This window comes from Diachasmimorpha longicaudata, chromosome 1 (genome assembly GCF_034640455.1).
Source record: "Diachasmimorpha longicaudata isolate KC_UGA_2023 chromosome 1, iyDiaLong2, whole genome shotgun sequence".
NCBI lineage: Eukaryota > Metazoa > Arthropoda > Insecta > Hymenoptera > Braconidae > Diachasmimorpha > Diachasmimorpha longicaudata.
Genome location: NC_087225.1, coordinates 1869947 through 1891174, shown reverse-complemented (window position 1 = coordinate 1891174; position 21228 = coordinate 1869947). Strand labels below are relative to the sequence as shown.

The 21228-nt window shown below is 36.5% G+C and overlaps 1 protein-coding gene and 1 long non-coding RNA gene across 2 annotated transcripts in view; one reads left to right on the top strand and one right to left on the bottom strand.

Moving 5' to 3' along the window:
• The window catches only part of LOC135161538 (ubiquitin-like protein 3), a 171371-nt gene that overhangs the window by 138387 nt on the left and 11756 nt on the right, over window positions 1–21228 (bottom strand). The window lies entirely within an intron of this gene.
• Window positions 18–1716, top strand: LOC135170922 (uncharacterized). The gene is made up of 2 exons (XR_010300458.1): window positions 18–1196; window positions 1550–1716. It is a non-coding gene; the product is annotated as an uncharacterized LOC135170922 (long non-coding RNA).

Sequence of the window (21228 nt, the reverse complement as noted above, 5' to 3'; positions counted from 1 at the left end):
CAAGCAAAATTAGAAAGTCCAAAAATCGGCCGATTATAAAGCTTCCATTTGGAAGCAAAAATATCGTGCAGTAAAAACGTGCTCACCGATCAGGTACGTAGGATTTCCCTTTCCCCTGAGTCATAGAACGGATGAGTCATTTTTCACGGAATCCTAAGTGAAGTTCACGGGACAGGAACGAACAATTGCAGCTCTGATTCATACTTTTTATTGTATTTTACTTCGCTTGTGGATTACGTTTGGATACGAAATATTTATGTTTCTTTCCCTGGAATTTTACTAACTATTCCTCTCCGTGTAGTGAAAATATAGTGTCCATAAGCGAAATACTTATAACGATTGATAACAATGTAAATACATGAAATCAAGACGATCAAATATTCTCCTGATTCATAGACATGAAATATGTACAATCTGTACTCGTTAGTGGGTGACTTGCGACGGAGAACTCTCGCAAATAGTAACCGATATCCCGACTAGAAATGGCCTCAGGCTGTTCTGAAGTCGGATCAGCATTTGATCGGGTAGCAGTCAGATTGGGCTCATCAAGCGATGCTTGATGAAGAACTGATCAAGTTGTGACCCAGTTACTGGAAGCTGTTATTGTGAGGAATATTTAAAGTGATGGGAAGAAGAGAAAGAAATGTGTTCAAATAAAATCTGAAAAACCTGATTAAATTCATATTCACAAAACTTAGTTTGAACTGGTCCAGATAGATCTGAGTCGATCTGGAGCGACAAGATGGTACCTAGTCCTAAAGACGATAATTCTAGTCCTGAACCATAAACTTGTTCTGATCCAGACTGATGAGCTGAATCCAGTCCAACACCTAGACTAGGCTGGCGTCAGAGCTGGGGCCTAACTTGAGATATGCTGGGAGTGAAACATTGGACCAAGCATAAGGAAGTTCAGCTGGGTCCAAGAGTGAGGCCCAACATAAGTCCATCAATATAAAGTCTATAACATCTCTAGAATATTGTCCTAAATTTTCAAGTTGATCTGAGTAATAGTTTCGGAGATACAGCCCTGAAAAGACGGACGCTCGAGGTCAGGTAATTCAAAGTGTCTAGAGCCGTTTAAAGTGTCTAGAGCCTAGATAAGCCGGGGTTCGTCATCGACAGGAGCAAAAGGATGCCCTGGACATTGCAGCTGCAGCAGGTTCTCTACTTTATGTCCCAGGAATCGACGATTCAATGTAAGTTGAAAAAAAGATTTTTTTTCCCACTTTTATTGTCTCCAAAACTTTAAACGCGTTTTTCTCAAAACTATATTTTCAAGTCGGTTGTCAAGATTTCTCGCGAACTACTCAACCGATCTTAATGAAATTTTACACAAGTCTTCGAGATATCATTTACAAGGTCTTGAACGAAGGATTTTTTTTTTTAATTACAACTATTTAAAAATAAAAAAATTTCGAGAAATTTTCATCAAAATTTGCATTTTTTTATAAAAATGTCTGCCAAAAATCGAATTTTCATTTTTTTTTCCTTCGCCCAATACCTAGTTTGTTGTCTTTACTAAAACACGAATTTTTTCCTTTCATTTCAGATAATCCTGAAAGAAGTTCTGCTGACAACGCGGAGGCACCTTTTTTCCGAGGAACTGCCGGAAATGGCGTCGTAATGGCCGCCATCTTGAAATTTTTTTTTTTCAAAATTTCACAAAATGTTTATTAAATATGTATCTTTTAAATAATAAAAAGTTTCATCTAAATATTTCATTTTTTATATGCAAAAAAAATTATTGAAAAAAGGCCGTTTTTTGCCCGAGGAAACCCATGTAACCCCTTAAGACAATCGTTGATTTTTTAAATAAAAAAAAAAAATAATCAACTCCAATGAATATTCCATAACTTTATGACTCCATTAGTATGACCGATGACTGAAGCTAGAGTCACTCTAGAAAGCTCCAAGCCTGGGAACAAACTTGAATCAGATTATGAACTAGATTTACTATTGGGTTTGGGGTGAGCTATCGAAATAACGTTGGCCCTAGATTAGCATCAGCAGGTTTGGCCCAACTGTTAATTTCTACCTGGGCGACTTAAATAACCCTATCTCAAACCGATACAGGTGAGCAAAGGAAATAGGAGAAAGGACCAAAGACAAGGGCATACACAACCATACCGCTCGGACCAAGTTTAATGGCTCACAAACGGAAGGATAATTGCAATCGGTGCATTAGCGAGAATTGCTCGAGGGAGCTCTGTTACAAATGCAGAGGCGACATGTAATCGGCGTCCACAGTCCTCGTATTGCATACTCAACTTCCCTCACACCCTCCCTCCTTCATCTTGTTCTCTCCTTCATACAATAACCAGGTTGACCGATGTCCACGTCGAAACGCCGACCTGTTACGACTGTTGTACCCCTTTGTCCCCTCAATCCATGTACTTGTGCACACATCGTGTTACACTGGCCTTCAGGGCCTATATGTGTGTCAACAGAAACCATGACAATCTCGAGTATCTAAGCGCTTCAGTTGCTGACCTGTCGTATGTGCTCTATTTCACTTGTTAATTAGAGTTGGTAAAGGGATAAGGCGGACTTGAAAAAAGGCTTTTGTATTACGTCAATCGGGTCTGATTGTGGGATGAATTTGTTGTTGTCGATGTCCAAATTTGATTAAAACTCTATCCGGAAAGAAAAAAAAACTGGTACGTTAGCGTTTCCCAGGTGGGAATACACCATTGGTCCAAGCTTGGTCCATCAGCCTTCACCCAAGCTCGACTTCCAAGTTTGACTTGAAAAAAAAATATGTTCAGCTCGCTCCCCCCAACCCAAGCATTAGTATAGCCAAACAAAACTGTCAAAAGTTGATAATTCTTCCAATTTAAATTATGACTTCATTTTTTTTCTTTGACCATCACGATCAACTTAATTTTCTTTCCACGAATTTTGTTAACAGTTTTCCGGTTTTGGCTCAAAGCCCTCCGACGATAACCAGTTAGATATTCTCGAACTTGCAAAAAATTAAAGAAAATGAAATAAATAAATAATATATTTATGTTTGGCATGATCCCTATTACGTATTAACCCTTTTTGTTTTTTCGGTTCCGAAAACCTCATCTGAATCGCTCTTCATTCATTTTTACTACACGTACTTTTAAAACCCAATTATCGGTCTTTGAAATTGTAATTTAAGTTTTCAAACTCGTAATTTACGTTTATGCGGAACGCTACTTGTGTTTTCAAAGTCATAATTCATGACTTTAAAAATCTAATTTCTCGCTAACTTTTGATGCGCATTAGTTATTTGGTTGGACTCAAAATCCGGCTTGCGAAACGATAGTCTTCAGCACAAGGGCCGATTTCTCTTCATTTACACTACCTGTTGATGACATCTCGTAAAATTCCCCCCTCCCCCCTCGCCCCACCCGACCAAAGGAATCACAGAAAATCAAATGATGCAATAACGATGAGGTATTCATTTAGGAACCTTAAATAATTCAATTTAATGGAAGTAAACGAATTTTTTGTACCATTCAGGTAGCGCTACCCAACAAATCCATACCACGAGTTTTAATATATATCTGAGGAATTGGAGAACCTACACATATCGGGTGTAGCGGAGGCACTCGAGGACGTTCGACTACGTGTCTATCCCTTTTGTGGTCGGACAGAAAAATTCAGCGGTCATTTTTTTTCACCTTCGGTTCTCTCCTATTCGCCCGTTCTTTTATTACGCAATAGTATCTGAAGTTTTTGTCGAAACCAATTGGAGTTGGATGGCGTGACGGGATTGGAATTCGATCGCAAGTAAAAATCCCTTTGGATATGATGAAAAGTATTTTAGTGTTTTTTATTTACTTTTGTGGTTTGTGTTTGCATTGTGTGAGAGATAAACAAAGCAATATTGTGGTATTGTTTGACGGATGAGTGAGAGAAAAAGCTGGAAAGATAGAAAATGAAAAAGTATGGGGGGAGTTGATGGAAGTGGCAAGATTTTGAGGTATGCAAATTGAAAAGTGCAAGTGGATCACTGCTCTTGTACTGGGAATAGTGTAAATTAGCAACATAGAGTAGTGATTTTTGATAATAAATGCCTATTTTTTTGTTGGATTAAATGCGATTTCTTTGTAAATAATTTGATCAGATTTCCAATTAAATATAGTACATTAATGTTTACTTGATTGATAAGGTAATTTTTATTTTTATAAATCAATCTCAAGTAGAATAAACTTTGATTGTCATCTCAAGTACTCAAGTAAAAATATCACAAGTTTGACAAGTCAGTCTTATTTTAAGCAAATATTTGTACGTTTCATCTCATTTTAACCGCGTGGAATTCTATTTTTAATGATCATCGGAAGTTGAAATTTTAAGTACAGCCGAGCGCTGTGGGAGTTCTGGCGTTAAAATATTTAAGATATACGTTTAAATCGTTATTTAATTTGTTTATGAATTTTTCATGAATTTAATGTTATTCTGTCATCATTATAGAACAAGAAAAAGATTCAGGAGAATTGAGTGTCCTGTTGAGGTTTTGTGCAAGTGCTATTAGTGAAAGGACCTTCTCATTGAATTCAGATCTCTCATCACTGGATTCTTGTAATAATCTCATCAATAATAGTCTGCGCTGCAAACTTATGCGTAGGTTCCCCCTATATCTACAGATCAGGTCGTAGGGATATGTTATTAATTAAAGCAACCGCATGTTTTTCAAGCCTCATCAGTTCACCTACATATGTATTCGATCCTTGCTACTCAGCACCTGATTTGACTCGCTCAAGGGAATCTTGAATCAAGCTGCATTCATGTTTCCATTGCAACCTGGAATATGTGCCTGCCATTAATGTGTATTTCGAATATATATCGTTGTCTATGCGAGCATGCACCCAAACAAAAATGCAATCAATTGTGAATTGACATCTCTATTTCGCAATTCAACAAATATTTTTGTTTTTACATCCCTTTGTATTCACTTCCGCAGATTCTGAATAATTCCCGAACACAAGATTTTTCAATTCACGGATAGATGGCTGTGTGTGAAAAATTGGAAAAACCACCGAAGCTACGCTGCAAAATCCATTCTACCTCACTCAGTGAATATCGAATTCGTTTGTGTCACGTACACAGTGAGTTTTGGTTCGCCTTCGAAATATCACGCCCTAGCACGACCCTTGGTTTTCCCAATCGTGACTGGGTGGACAGTCGGTGGTTGTCGAAACTGTTCTGGGAGCTGGTGGTTTGGCCAAGTCTAAGGGCTTCAATAAAATCAACGTTTTTGGCGGTTTTTCGTATCACTTTCGGCGAGAGTTTCTTTTATTATTATTGGTTAGAGTGTTTAACTTTAATTTGAATTATTTACGCAGTCGTTTGTTGTATTTCGCTTGGGCGTAAATCACTTACTCATTTTTACATGTCTTATAATTTCAATTTTACATTCTATACAAATCTAAAAGTATCACATGACAGACACACACAAACACTTTAAAATGATAAAACTGATGTATCCGAAAGAGTTGAGAAATTTTTTTTATGAGAAATGGTCCAATTAAGGGATATTCAAGGTATATGTTTTATTTGGGTTAATTAGCCGAAAGAATAAAGAACGGCAAGGACCGCAATAATGGAAACAATAAATAAAATAAAAGTTTGTGACTCTCATAAACGAAAACTCCCGAAATTCCATCTGGAAACTGGATTCTCTTTGACCATTGAATAACTCTTTATGATGAATCCACGTGATTAGTTGGATGAATAATATTGACTACTCTCGTCTTTGGAGGTAAAGTGTTAAATGTTAGGCATTTGGTGACTAAAAATTTATGATGTCGAGATGGACTTTTATTTTCATAACTAAGAGACAATTTAGATAATTATTATCAAGTAGCAGAACGTCCTCTCGACAGGCTCTGGATCCCCCCTGTGGTAAAAATTAGCAATTGGACCACGACTCGACCAGGCTTAGACCAAGACAAGTCAAGCCTGTCTCTGGACTGGTATGGTAGCTTGCGTCTTGTGTGGAAAATGCTGGGAATGAAACATATATTGGACCAGGCTTGAGAAGTTCAGTTTGGTCGAAGGGTGAGGGCCAGCATAGGACCATCAGTATACAGCTCGCCTCATCTAAGCTAATTTAAACCAAAGCCTGGCGTCAACTAGGCCTTGAAATTAAATAGATTAGAAATCAAAATTAACACATATTTATTTTATAACGTTTTTGGTTTCCAGATGAATGCCTCATTTAGATTCCGTATCGCGCCGACGTTTGGAACGCATTGGAGTCTGCATGCATCTTCAGGGTTATGAACTTCAAAGTCTAGGGGTAATCCTTATATGCCTTCTTTTATGGTAGTGGGGAGAGGAGAGGAAGTAATCAGCCACTCATATGTTTTTAATTGCTCAGATGGTCAATGAAAAAAGAGGGAAAATGATTTTCCAAGTGAGATTCACTTGATATCCTCTGTCCCTGTCGAGAGGTGGTTCGGGTTTTTATGGATGAATTTTATTTGTTACAATAATTTCTAGTGAATAACGCTCTCCGTGCAGACGGCACCTCATACATTCATGCTCGATTTTCATCGAAATAATCGCCGAAATGATGAGACAAAGCCACAGATCACGAGTATTGTTACTTTATCACTGCACGAAGGGTTGAGTGTACGCAAGGGCTTTCCTGAAAGGCGTAACTTGGGCTTAAGTTAGAAAATTACGATCTGTGGTAGACATGTAGCGAGGAGGAAGAGGAGGTGCCGGTGATACGCCCCGACTTTCTCCGGGGGCGAAGTCGCTTTGCAGGAAAGTTAACACACATCATCAGGAGATTGTAAGACAGACAGTCGAGTGTGAATATTCAATTGTTGGAGTTTCAAGGGATAATCAGATTAATTTTACTTATGAGGGAATTGTTGAGTGGATCGTGCGGTTGGGTCTGTAAAACTCGAATAATATGAGGGCACCCTGAAGAGTTCATTGAATCCTGCATACGTTCCAATTGTTGACTGAAGTGAATTCGTTACTAATCACTGAGAAATCATTTATACTTATGAGTGCCTAGGAATTTAATGCGTTGAACATAATTTGTCTGAGTGGAGGGATTTAGTAGCATCGGCCTTTCCATTAGAAATGGTGAAAGTAAATAATTCTGTTGGTTGCATCGTATTTCAACGGAATAAACTGAAATATTCACATCGTGAATAAATAGCACATCCTTTCCTGTTTGAATTAAGGTTATTGCGACGGTTTATGATCAGGTAAGTCCAATGGTGGGAATGAAAGACGGATAAAAAAAGAGGTCAATCAAATCCGCTTGAAGTTTTTTTTTACTTGAACTTTTGAAGCTCGACTTCGATCTTCTGAGCCCATAGCTGATCACTAATGGTAAAAATCTGTTAATCTCAAGGAATTTAGGAACTTAGCCAGGTGGGAATTAACATTTGCAGTAAACCTGGACCAGGCTTTGACCAAAACAAGCCAAGCATGGCTCTAGTCTGGTGTCATAGCTTGGGTTTAGCGTGGGATATGCTGGGAGGGAAACATTGGACCAAGCATTGTGAAGTTCAGCTTGGTCCAAGAGTGAGGCCCACCAGTATAAAGCAGGCCTCATCCAATCTAATCGAAACCAAACCTATCGTTAACCAGGTCTTGGAGTTAAATGAACTGGAAATCAAAATTAACACATATTTATTTGATTTTCCATTTATAACATTGTTATAAGAACCTGGTATCAATCACTTAAATATATTACATAAAAAACTTGGTATTGCATGCATTAAGTTGTCCAGGGGTCTACTTAATTAATCAACTGGAAATTAATCAACCATTAACATGAGGCAATTATTATTTTTTTAAATAAAAATAAAAAATAGTCGACTCCAATAAATTTTCCATAATTTTATGACTTCATTGGTATGATCCTTGGCTAGAGCCACACCGATTTTCGTAAGTTCCAAGCCTGGCAACAAGCTTGAACCAGGCTATGAACTTGGCTCACTACCGGACTTCGGGGTGATCCATCAAAACAAGATTGGCATCATAATCGATTGAAGCCAGATCCATGATAGGGGATGCCATGCTTGGTAGATTCGAGTCAACCAAATTTGACCTTGTTGTCAATACTTGGCAATTCCTACCAGGAATGCTGTTTTTTAGTTCGAGCCGAATCAAAATCACTGGTTTGATCATCACTGCGAAAAGGCGTTTCTAATCGAGCGAAGTGGACTTTGAATTTACCATATGATGATTAATTGTTATTGTAGATTAAAGAACTTACACAGGAGTTTTCATTTTACATCAGGATAAAATTTCTCTAACCTCGAATAATATTTCAATATGATAGATTATCTTTTACTATAGTTCGGGATAGAAATGAGGTAACGATGACTCATGATACGTTCTTTACCGAACGGTAGAGCAATTTTGATAAAAAACTATGTGACCATCATGAACAGATATGGGACAAGTATTTTTTCAATTTTATACATCTCGTCTCTTTACCCATTGACCTATGATAGAAGATTCATTTACTCCAGGTGGAATTTGTTGACTATTATCAACCAATGGCAGAGTCGAATATCAACAAATGAATATTTGTTAATAGTGAACGAATGACTATCAAGGAATAACCGGTTGGTGAAACTCAATCGACCCTAATCTACCACCAAAATCCATTCCTTTGGACCGAAGTAGAAATATGATTTGGGTTTACAAAGTTGAACATTCGGGGTGGGTAGGTCTTGTCAGAATAGCAAATGACAGTTTGTTGCAAATCCGTCTCTTCCCAACATATGTAATGTAAATAGTGGAATGTATCGTTAACTAAATACAAGTCTGAACGAAAAAAAACATGCATCCCATATCCATAACGATCCATGTTCGCTTCTCGTAATTCATGTTCACTTGTTTGACATGTCAGCCTTATTTTAAACAAATATTTGTACGTTCCATCTCCTTTTAACGGTGTGGAATTCTGTTTAGAGGAAGCAAATTGCTGAATGCGGAGCGTCACGACATGATCATCGGAAGTTTAAATTTTAAGTAAAGCCGAGTTGTGTGTGAGGTATCTAGCGTTACAATATTTAAGATGTACATTCAAATCGTTATTTTATTTATTTAAAACACTCAGACAATAATTAGAATTCTTCATGAACCTTAAATTTTAAAATTGCAGGGGTGGTTCTGTCATCATTATAGAACTAAAAAGATTCAGGAGAACTGAGTGTCCTATTGAGGTTTTGTGCAAGTGCTATTAGTGAAAGGACCTTCTCTTTGAATTAGGATCTCTCATCAATGTATTCTTGTAATAATCTCATCGATAGTAGTCTACGCTGTAAGCTTATGCGTAGGTTCCCTCTATATCTATAGATCAGGTCGCAGGGATCCTTTTGTAAAAAGGACATACACCTCAAATCTCGAATCGAATCGAACATATCGAAATTCCGTAACACTTATTCGTGATTGGTAGATACCTTCACAGCGGCAACATTTGAATTTCACAAGTACACAAGTATCATGTAAATCAAGTCAAAGGATGGTTTAATTAGTAGAAAATAAAAACTTAGTTAGAAAATGGAAATGAAACAAGTTACTCATCAAATGGAAATATCTATATCTTATCGAAACTCCTGTATTTTCCAAGTCGTCTTACAGCTTCAAGACATTTAAAATTTTGCATGTTGCCTACAAGTGGGAAATAGATCAGCTGTGAATATATCAGCAATTTTTAAAGATCCATGTTTACGAAATGATGACGTGTTCAACGTCATACGCGATTACTTCAGGATCATTTTGGTACAATTATTATGAATTTAAATATTACATTGACTTTTCATATCCATATAATTCAACTGCTGTACTCATACAGTAGTTAAAATAAGGTGCGCTCACCGCAAATGTGACTTAAATAAAAAATATCACAACAATTAAGATTAACCAAATCGCGCGCGGTGGCGCGCGACTATGTCTCGTATATTATTAGTTAAAGCAACCGTATGGTTTTCAAGCCTCATCACTTCACTTACATATGTGTTCTGTCCTTGCTACCTAGCACCTAGTTTGACTCGCGCAAGGGACGCTTCTCTCAAGCTGTATCCAAGTTTCAATTTCTACCCGGATAATTAATCAGTTCTATCAGTGTATCCATTGACTTTGTCTCTAGTTAATCAACATCAATCATTGTTCCTGTAATTTTTAATACTAATTATTTGTTGATTAAAATTGAGAATGCTCTGAATCCATGATTAAGAGGACATATTGTCAGGTTTCGAGCGAATTTCGCACTGATTTAACATCGTGTAAGCACCGAGATTTCCGGCAATCAATCGTTTTATTAACGATTAGGAATATGCACCGGGTGAATAAATGGAAATTTCGTGTAATCCCTATTAACGATCGTGCATTACCAGTGCATGGACATAATTTGTGGCGTCGCGAAACAATAATATATTCACCCTGTGTACACAATTCCTCAGATGAAATTTGATTTATGCACCGGGCAATGTTTCCCTTATCATATTTTTTATCATCAAATGTTGACACAACGTCTGTTTCTGTAGCGTAAATTGGTGTTATTGAAGGGGGAATAAACTGTTATGAAATATATTCCCTGAAGGGGTGGGAATGTGTGGCTTTTGGCTTCCCCTAGACTGGTATAATAGGCGATGCATGTACCGAATTTTCGAGAGGAAAGTTTCGTTATGGAATTACCAAGTTTTGGGGCATTTCCGGGGTTTCAAGTCAGCATCTGTTTTTACTGATTAAATTAAGGGTAGTTTCATTGGTGAATTTTTATTTGGATACTTCGGGACTTTGAAATTACTCATAACAGTGGAGGATTACTTCACTAGGGGGAAATAAATTAAACACAAAGTTAGTTTATTATTATCCTCGCAATTAACCCGGGTGGAAATTCTGTTGGTTATCATGGGCGAAGATCTGATATCGGGGGCATTTTACACGCGTTATGGCCGATCGGGGGTGAATCGACGGTTAGCTGGCGGTGAAGCTATCGAACGAACTCATTCGAAAGGATTTCACAATTTTATATAAGCTGTTCGATGAGCACAAGATCCATATGTATACTGCCCTTATGGCTCCATTACAGTGCAAAAGTTTTGACTTTGAATCCCCATCCGAGGATCAGAGTCAAAGTCAATCTCCATCCGAGTCCTACCGAGGATCCATATACGACACAACCAGCCCCTCTGCCCTTCACTACCTCTAAATGATTTAGATAATTATTTCAAACAGGGGACAATGAATTAAAATATCGTCTTTAGTTAAACTGTATAAGTTTTATGTAGTCGTTTGCCTTGAACATTTTGGGAAAATGAATAGAAATAGAAAAGAGCACCAAACAAAACCTATGTATGATGAAAAGAAATAGTTGAAGGAGAACCAAGGTTCTTGGCGAGCATTAAAAAATTGTCAAATTCCGCAACACGGACCTTGGTGTCCCTTCAAAGTATTAAAATTGTGGAAAAATAAAATATTTGCCAATTCATCAATTTAACTTGTTGAAAAAACCCTTCGTCCACAAATCGGTACATTCTCTTCATCAACTACATATATTGCTTGTTTGTACGAATGCCATGATAACATTTTCGCTTGACAATCGATAAATCAATCGATTTGATTTTAGAGAATTGATTTATCATCTGATGGCATTAATCATTTGATGTAATATTTTATCAATCACAGGCTCTCATAGCAACTCAAGCAGATTGAGATGTTTTGTTTTTATCGAGTTACTTTTATTTAAATTCGAATTCGGCCACTCCCTTTTTATACAACAGTCCCAAACAGGAGCTATAGATTATTTGCCAAGATTTCAACTGGATGAAATCATGAAATTATTGGGTGAAATGCCCATATACCTTTACATTATTTGAATATTATTTACTATTGGAGTGGCTCGGTTCAAAGGACATCCGAGCAAATTTTTTGAGCCATCCTGAATGGCATGCTAACCATTTTTTGTAGTTATCATCGAAATATAGATTTTCTAACAAAATTAAATGAAAAATAAACGAATTGTATTTCAATGACGTTTGATGGAGAGGACTTGAAATATCTAAATTCGAAATGTCTAAACAAGACACTTTTGACTCTACATCAAGACAGTCACTTTACATATTTTCGTAATTAAGACGCCTTAGTACAACACCAAGAGAAAGAATTATTGTCATTCGATAATTACGTCCATCCAGGTGCATCATGCTTGGAACATGTGAGTGTTGGAGGTTAGAATGCGAAGATGCGAACAATGTAAGACAGCCGGCCATGGAGTCACGTCTTACATGATTTTTATCAATTAGCGAATGACTAGATGTAAACACTCTATTTACAATGAATTACTCCTGATCCAGTATTATTTTCCTTTTACTTCTCACTTATTTTCACTATTTTGTAGCAAAATTACAACAACTTCGTCAACTTCGCCTGTCTTGACTTTGTCGAAAAAGCCCGAGAAGATGCGATCAACCACAAATGGAATGACACATCCCATCAGTGAAAATTTACGGAACGTTTCGGAAAAATTCCGCGCCAGTTCCGTGAAAACTTTGAAATTCTGTCTGAATTCTTACGGTTCGAGAGGTCGTAAGTATTTCAATTTACGTTAAATTTTCTGACTTACCATTCGTAAAGGGAAAAATTATGTGCCTGTCCCGTATTTTTCAATTACACACCCGAAAATTTACTGCCTCTTTCAGATTTATTCGGTTTCATCACCAGAAAAATTAACTTAAAACTACTCTTGCTGGCACATTACGCGACTTATTCTGTAATTTTTCTGGAACTTTTTTCTCCGTGTGGTTGTTACAAAATTAATTGTTTCGTTGAAGTTCATGTTAGTAATAGGTTAAATATATCTTTCTTATTAGAAATGCTATATTTCAAATAACGAAACTGAAATACTTTAGTCGTTCATCGTTCGGAAGACACATACGCTCATCACCAATCCTGTAGAGGAACTGACTTAAATAACAAAGAGCTACAACATCCTAGACCTCCACTAACGTCACCATAACAGGTCTCATTAATCTTGTCTATTTAAACTAAAAAAAAAATATAAATATCATAGCCTATACTCCTCTGAATTCTCGACAGAAAAAATATCCGTCAACATTAATTATAAACATAAACCAAAAATATAAGTGTTGGATTTTTCATAAAATAAATAGAGAACAAAAGTCAATCTTATTCTCTTCTGAGTGTTGAAAGACATTTTTATGGGTTTGAATTCCGAGGAGTGTGAGGTATAGCATTTAGGCTTGTTTGTAGGTATGAAGACAGAGAGGGATGAATGGGACTCTTTGAGAACATGTGGCTGGAAGGTCCAGGGTATTGTTTCCCTTTGTAGACCTGGTCAGTTCGTCTATGAAATCGGTATAGAGTAGACGTGTCTTCCGAGCATAATTATTTGACTTGAAATCTTAAAGAATAAAACAGTTTAAATTACTTATTGAATTGTTCTTATTTCTTATAACCCATTTCCAATAATAAGATATCAATTTTGCCTCGTATTATTTCAATTATAAATTCAACGTTTCTAAACTTCCTGACGAATGTCAGCACCACGATTAACTCACATCACGAATATCTATCGTGTCATTTTTTAAATAAAGTTATCAAATTTATATTAAAAAATTCTCTTCGTGTCCCTCACCCCATTTCCTTCCCTAAGAATTAAATCAACCTTCCAACAACCCCATCCTTCCAAAGCCTCTCCACCAACGCCTGACATTGTACTAGCGATGCTAAGCTTCATTAGTACTCCATTAATTACCAATTGACTTCGCAGTACTATTACCTGGTGGTGAGACGAATTTAAATGTACATTGGACTAGACCTATATCAAAATATCAGATATTCACTGCTAGCAGTGAAGAGAATATTGCTGATCAATTTGGATTTGTGCATTAGAATGGCTTCTCCAGCGAACCTCTACCTCTAATGATTATCCCTATCTCCAGTGCATTCAATACCTTAGTTTCGATATAAGTCCCTTGCACATTACACGCTGCATAACCTCTTCCTCCACCCCCCCCCCCCCCATCAAGGGCTGGCTCGCGAATATCTGCAGTAGAGGATATAATTCCATCTCTCTTTTACACTGCGGCAGGTTCTAGTTGAACACTCCCTCTCCTGCATTTTATCGATTGTATTATCGCATACCCGTAGGAAACGCGTAATTACACTCTTCGGTAACTTTACCATGAGCCCTTCTAATTGCAATTAATTCTGGTGGAGTATAGGAGGCTCTTAACATTTGTATTACCGCTTGCTAGTCCATTCGCATTTATCGGTAAAAAAGAGAAGAAGGGGTTCGAGCAATTGATAAATTTTATATTCATTCAAATGGATTTTATTGAGTTAAAGATAGTAGCGGACGAGGAGGGGGGGAGGATGATGGAAGGATGGAGAAGTTGAATATTTAATTGCGGACTAGAGTAGAAATTTTGTCGATTACTAGTGGTTAAAGTAGCTCGACCATTTTCGTAAATTCATAAATTATGGAAAACTACGCGAAATTTTTGGAAAACTGAATCAGTTTTGGAATTGTAATTTTTTGATAATTTTAAGGATGGTTTTGTTTTTCAAAACAATCCTTCCATTTTTCATTTCCGCTGTAGTCAAAGAGTGAAATGAGAATTTTTAAACTTTAGACATAAATAAATCAAGTCATTTTTTGAGACTTCGTACACGGAGACAAAAATTGCAGAAAAATTGTGACGGGCACTTGAATCAAGGTGCAAAATGCTAGAATACTTGAATATGTTTTATTCACATATAAAAATTCCTATCGATACCATAAACTTTGTAATAAATTTTGTAATTAACGATACGTGGCTTTGTAAAATTCACGAAACGGCACTATAAAATTTGAAAGTCTATATCATTTTTTATTTGAGTTTAAATGAAAAGTTGATATCAATCCTGTAAAAATTTCTATCTAGATCGGTCCATTTTATTGTATCTTCTTTCATTTTTTACTGTGACACCCACCAATTTTTTGATAGCTCATTGTGATTGGTTGACGATCAGCACCGAATATATCCGATTATTGACGACGTTGAACTCCATTATGAGATCTGTTGCATCGGTCGTTTGACTTCCATCTTCTCGCCACTCATTATACATGGAATTATTATGAGGTAATGGTAATTTTTCACATGCTTACAGTTTGCATCGAGATTGCAAGGCAGCACAGTAATTTTTACCGGAATGACGCTATAAAAATTCATAGATTTTTCGCTCCGTTTAAGAAATAAGTCAGTGGTTGGGAAATAAGTGCTATTATTTGTTTATATAAAGAAGCCAACACAGGGCCAAGGGACCTATTGGAAAACATGTCAATATTTGCCGCAATCGAGATCGCTCGGTAGGACATCGGCGAAAAAATAAACTTAAATGTCCATTCCTAACTTAACTGACTCAGGTCGAACGCTATCGGGTATCTACATAATACACAACTACCACCTCCACTACCTCCAAATAATTTTTCGTAATTATCTCGAGAAGGGGACAATGAGTTAGAATATTGTCCTTAGGTACACTATATAAATTGTTTATGCTCTTTTTAATGGTATATAGTGAAGAAAATATGCGCATAGCACCCGCCCCATGCTCACATTCTCACGATTTTACATTATAAAATTATCAGAATCAATTAGTGGCGATGGTAGCCCTGACCCATCCGAATGGGAGTCTCAAATCTACGTACGACATTGAAGTATTACCAACAATGGATTTGAATCTGTTGTGATCGGTCGAAGAAGTAAAATGGAAAACCCACTCTATTCAATTGAATTCTAAATTCAGTTTTAACCCTAGAACGTTGCACTGGGGTACAAATATACCCCACGCGTATTCGTTATTAAAAAATGAAGAAAATGATGTATAACAACATTTTCCAATTTTAATTTTTACCTGCGATAATTGCGGTCAAACGCGTGGGGTACGTTTGTACCCCAGTGCAACGTTCTAGGGTAAGAAAAGTCAGTGCAACGTTCTAGGGTTAAAAGCCAAAAGTTCATGAAATATCGAAGCTTTTTTTTTCATTTCGAAAAAAATCTATGAAATCTGCTGAAAAAAAAAACGAAAATAAATTTTTGTAAAAAATGCGTCAAGAAAAAATTTTGTGTAATCATTCGCCCAGGCAATTTTTTAAAAGTAAATAGGAATGAAAAAGAACGCCAAACAAAAATTCTATTAATTATTAATATACCTTCATCTGTCATTGCTTATTTAATTTAATTTTCTTCCAATAAAAAAATGGTACAGCAAAGTTTCCTTAGTGTGGATTGTTCATTAAGTTGCCCATTAATTCCATTCCATAACTTTATGACATTACGAATGCCTTAAGATAATGCATTTTAGTGCAATAAATTTTACTCTGCGCTAAGAGATGAGAAATGAGCCAGGAATGGTCGAGGATGGACTAACGCTGGTTTACAATGGGGCACACCCTCGGCCAGTTTCGGCCCATTTGTCCCCTAATACCGAAGGCTTCCGGTTTGTGCTCCATGTGAACAGCATTTTCCGTGGGAACTAATGGAGCGAAATAAGTTATTTTGTAACACTAGAAATGGGCAATTTTTATATTTAACACAAATGGCCAACTTATATTTGGAATGAGTTGATGGCCACGTGACTGTTGAGTCAACTGGAGGGCTTCCGTTATGGAGAGATTGGAGAGGGATGAACTTTTTTCGAGAAGAGGGAGTAGTAGTTACAGTTATGGTGGGAGTCTCTAATGGGCATGGAATTGGTTGACACTTGAGGGTCGGTGGATGGGGAGATTTGAGTGGAGCTTCTTGGAGAATTTTCCCAAGCTTTGAAGATGGGTGAAACATTCTGGTTTTCGTCAGAGGAAGGAACACGTGATTTTGTTCGTCAATTTATGACAGAAATGGAATATTGAGAAGAGAAATGGGCCTATGGAGAGTCCCAAATGAGACTTAAAGAAGGGGCTGACCCCTCAAAATTCCATTTGAACAATCTTATAATAGAAATGTAATCATAGAGAGACCGAAAAAAATACTTGAATCAAGTATATTTCATATTTGATTCAACTATAACCTATATACCTGAATCGAATATGAAATGAGCTTAAACTAAGTGTAACAATATATTGATTTTAGGTATATCTTATACTTGCTTTAAGTATATTCGATTCTCCATGATCGTATCAATAGAAAAATCATTTTCCCACGATTCTGTTATTTACTATGACCACATTAAATAATAAAAAGATGCTCCTGCTCACGATGTTGTGGCGGAGTGAAGGCATTCAAAACAATATCAGGGGCGTAGCGAGAGGTCGGGCTCCCTTCGGTCATCAGTGGCCAAAATGCAGTACAGCTATTTTGCACTTGTTGTCAACTTAGAAGTGTTCGAGATTTTTCAGTCATTTGTAAAACATGGCGTGCACGTATTGAAGATAAACGTTTTCGTCTCAATTAATATATTCATAGCAGACAATAGAACCGTAGGAAATCAATTTTTCGACACTCCTGCACGGAAAGTCCATCCTTTGTTCCCTGATGCGCGAGGTAAAAATCCAAACTTTCATTTGCAGGAGTGTTAGAAAATGGCATGTGCATGTGAGGTGGGAAAATATGACCTTCTGTCCTTGACACACAATATTAGATTTCATCAATTATGTCATCGAAAATTGGATATTACTAGGATGAAGTATAAAATATACTTGACGCAAGTATCAAGCATCATTATTATTTTTTCTTCCTTATTATTTTTTTCTGAGCAGATAAGACTTCCGGATTTCGTTACCTAATCAGCAAGAGAAACGTGAACAGTTCTCACCTTTGGGGGTAATTTTCCACCTAGGACGGAAAGTATTCACGCCCCTCCCGTTCTCGAAGTTGCAAAGTACAAACTTTCCTATGCAGGTGTATTGAACAATAGCATGTGCACTTCAGGCGATATATATTATATATTTTATATTATATATGTGATATTTCATGGGTGATATTTTGTCGAAACTGTGAAAATCCCGAAAAAATTATCTTGCGACTATACTAACATAAGAAACACTTCGTCTGCACAAACTTAAAAAATAAAAAAACAAAGATTCTTAATTGTCATTTCTTATTCACGAATAACTTCCGCTATTAATTTCCGTGGACCGAATACTGAGTGTGATTCATTGTCTATCCTAGTATCTTGTGATACCTGAATTTTAACCCTCGGGCTTGACGTTGAATAATTTAGAGTTATAATCAGGTAGTAATCTTGACACTGCAAATTTGCATGATTATAAACTGTAATCCTTCGACACTGCATGAAAAATATTCTTGAAACCCATTTTAAAGCAATTTATGCGCCATGAAAGCGGATGTATGTGAAGAAAAATCTTCTTTTTGGTATGCGGGCAAAAAATCTAAAGGCCATAAAGCTTCGGCACTACACATTTTACCATACAATTTTTAAATCTGAACTATAAAATATCCTCGAAACCCCCGGGTACAATGTCCGACATAAAAGAATACGAAAAAAAAAAATATCAAACAGAAAAAGTTTTTTCTATTTGACTCTGTTGACTGGGCTACATTTCTCGCTATCCCATGTACCACATTTTTATCCCCCAATGTGTAATGCCACCCCTACGGCTATGAAATGCACCCAGGGCTTCGGCACAGTGGAAACCATCGAGCGTGTGTAAATGTGTACAGGAGAATTTTGGTGTGTGTGGAAAAAGTTTCATTCTCGACTTCCGTGAAAGCTTGAGCTCTCTCGATACTGCCAGAGGAAAGGTCACTTCTATTTTGCTCCCTCGTTTTTCTTCTTCCATGTCCACTAATAAAAAATACATGCCTGCATTTTCCTTTATGTCTCGCATTATTTCTCGATGGTCAATCCTGTTTTGCATCTCATTCTTAAGAGAAAAACACATTTCCCTATTTAGATGCATGCGATGTATTTAGTGACATTTCTCTCCAACGTGGATAGAGCATGATAAAGATCTGTAGGTTCAATGCAAAAAAAAAATGTACTCAGACCAAGTACATTTTATACTTAAAATAAGTCCAATAATATAATTCTCCAATTGAAATTGCTAAGCACTGACAACAGGGCCAAGTTTGGTTGACTCTAAACTGCCAATGGTGATGACAATCTTGGACTAACATTATTTCGATAGGTCACCCCAATGCCCGGTAGTGATTCTAGCTCATAGATTGGTTCAAGTTTGTTGCCAGGTTTAAAACTTGCTAGAGTGGGTCTGGCTTCAGCCAATGGTCATAATAATGAAGTTATAAAATTATGGAATATTCATTGGCGTCGATTATTTTTCATTTTTATTGAAAAAAACCAACAATTTCCTTGTATCAATAGTTAATTAATTTCAAGTTGATTGATTAAGTAGATATCACCTGCACAACTTAATGTATGCAATACGAAATGTTTGTATATTATGTTTAAGTGGTTGATAGCAGATTTTTATAATAATCTTATAAATAGAGAATAAAATAAATATGTATTAATTTTCATTTCCAGTCTACATTAGTCCAAGTCCTCATTGACGTCAGACTTTAGTTTAAATTAGCTTGGATCATATCTGCTTTATGCTGGTGGGCCTGTGTTGAGGTCTCAGCCTTGGACCACGCTGAACCTCCCAAGCTTGGTCCAATGTTTCACTCCGGGCATATCCCACGCTAGGCCCAAGTCATGACGTCAGTGCGCAGACAGGTTTGGCTTGCCTTGGGCCAAGCCTGGTCCAAGTTTCGTCCAATTGTTTATGCCTACCTAGGTTACTTTAAGTATATTTTATACTTCATTCAAGAATATATTCTTGAATTGGCCTCGCCTCGGGCCGCCAACTTCACACTCGTTGCCACCCCATCACACTTGTATCAAAATATATTACATTTCACGTCTATTTATAAGTATTTGTCTCTTTCCGTGTCTGAACTTTCATTTAAGAATTATTTATCTTTAACTATTTAAAATTTCTCCAGAGATTATTTCATCAAAACATGTAAGACTTATGGCATATTGATTTCTATTATCATGAAACATTTATTCAGGAATTCATGAACACTCGTCGATACAATATGATGAAAAGAAATGCTTGTAGTGTAGTTGTCTGACCATTACTTGTCTAGTATTAGCATAGACCGAACAATTATTGTCTATCGTATTTTATGTTGAGAATTAGAAGTTATTTTCCGTAATCTTCTCTTCTTCTCACTTTGCATTTCATTAACTTTTTTCCTCTAAAAGCCCTATTATTCTCTAGTTGCGTGCAATGAGACAATTTGTTTGGACAATATAGGGTGCACTAGAAACACCGAAAAGATTGTATGTTATTACCCCATCTATAGGACTATCTAAAAACTTCCTGAAAAGATTGATGCACTTGATGTTGAATCCCATAATATTTTCCTCGACAGCACGAAAAAATATTACTGAAACGTAACATGATCTGATAAAATACTACATGTCACAAAAATTATTTTAAAAGTTATTATCCGTCAATAGTATTTGCCGAAATATTACGGATCAAAAATATTTGTCGACAAAATGTTATATATTTTAATTTGTTTGCTGGCAATATTGTATTACTCAACGAAATATCACTGAACATTTCAACTTTGTCTGGAAGGGAAAGTGGTCATTTATTTTTTGTTCTATTACTATCACGCAACATTCTATATTTGACATTCAACTTTCAAAATTTCATCAAATTTGAAATTTAGACATATTCTTATCAACGTTTCATCACATTTAGGAGTATTTATCGACAGTAAAGGCTATTTTTTTTTTCTTGGCCATTATCAGTTTGATTCTTGTTTTTTTATTTACAACTCATTACGTCGTTTCCTGTTATCCCTTTTCGCCTAGCTTTTGTTTATTTACACTACACATTTGCATATCATCACAATCTCAATTCCTTTTTTTGTCGACTGACCATTTCCATGTGTGATATTTCTCTCAATAATATGTGATCGTGTCATATTTTGTTTAATAATATTTTGTCGTTTGATATTCTTGTTTAATCCAATTTTGTCGTGTGAAATTTTTGTTTAATAATATTTGGTCGTCTAATACTTCCTCACGTAATCTTTTCCAATATTTTTTAACGCCTAAGCGATTTTTCTTGCGTAGAGCCCCTCGAGAGAGTGTTAAAAAAAAATTGTCGTTTCATTTTCAAGTCGAATTTAACGTAGCACAAAATTATTATTCAATGGGATCGATTACCGACATGCTCCCGCGCAATGAACGTGACCCGATGAGAATGCTCCCCTGGGCCTGCCTTGT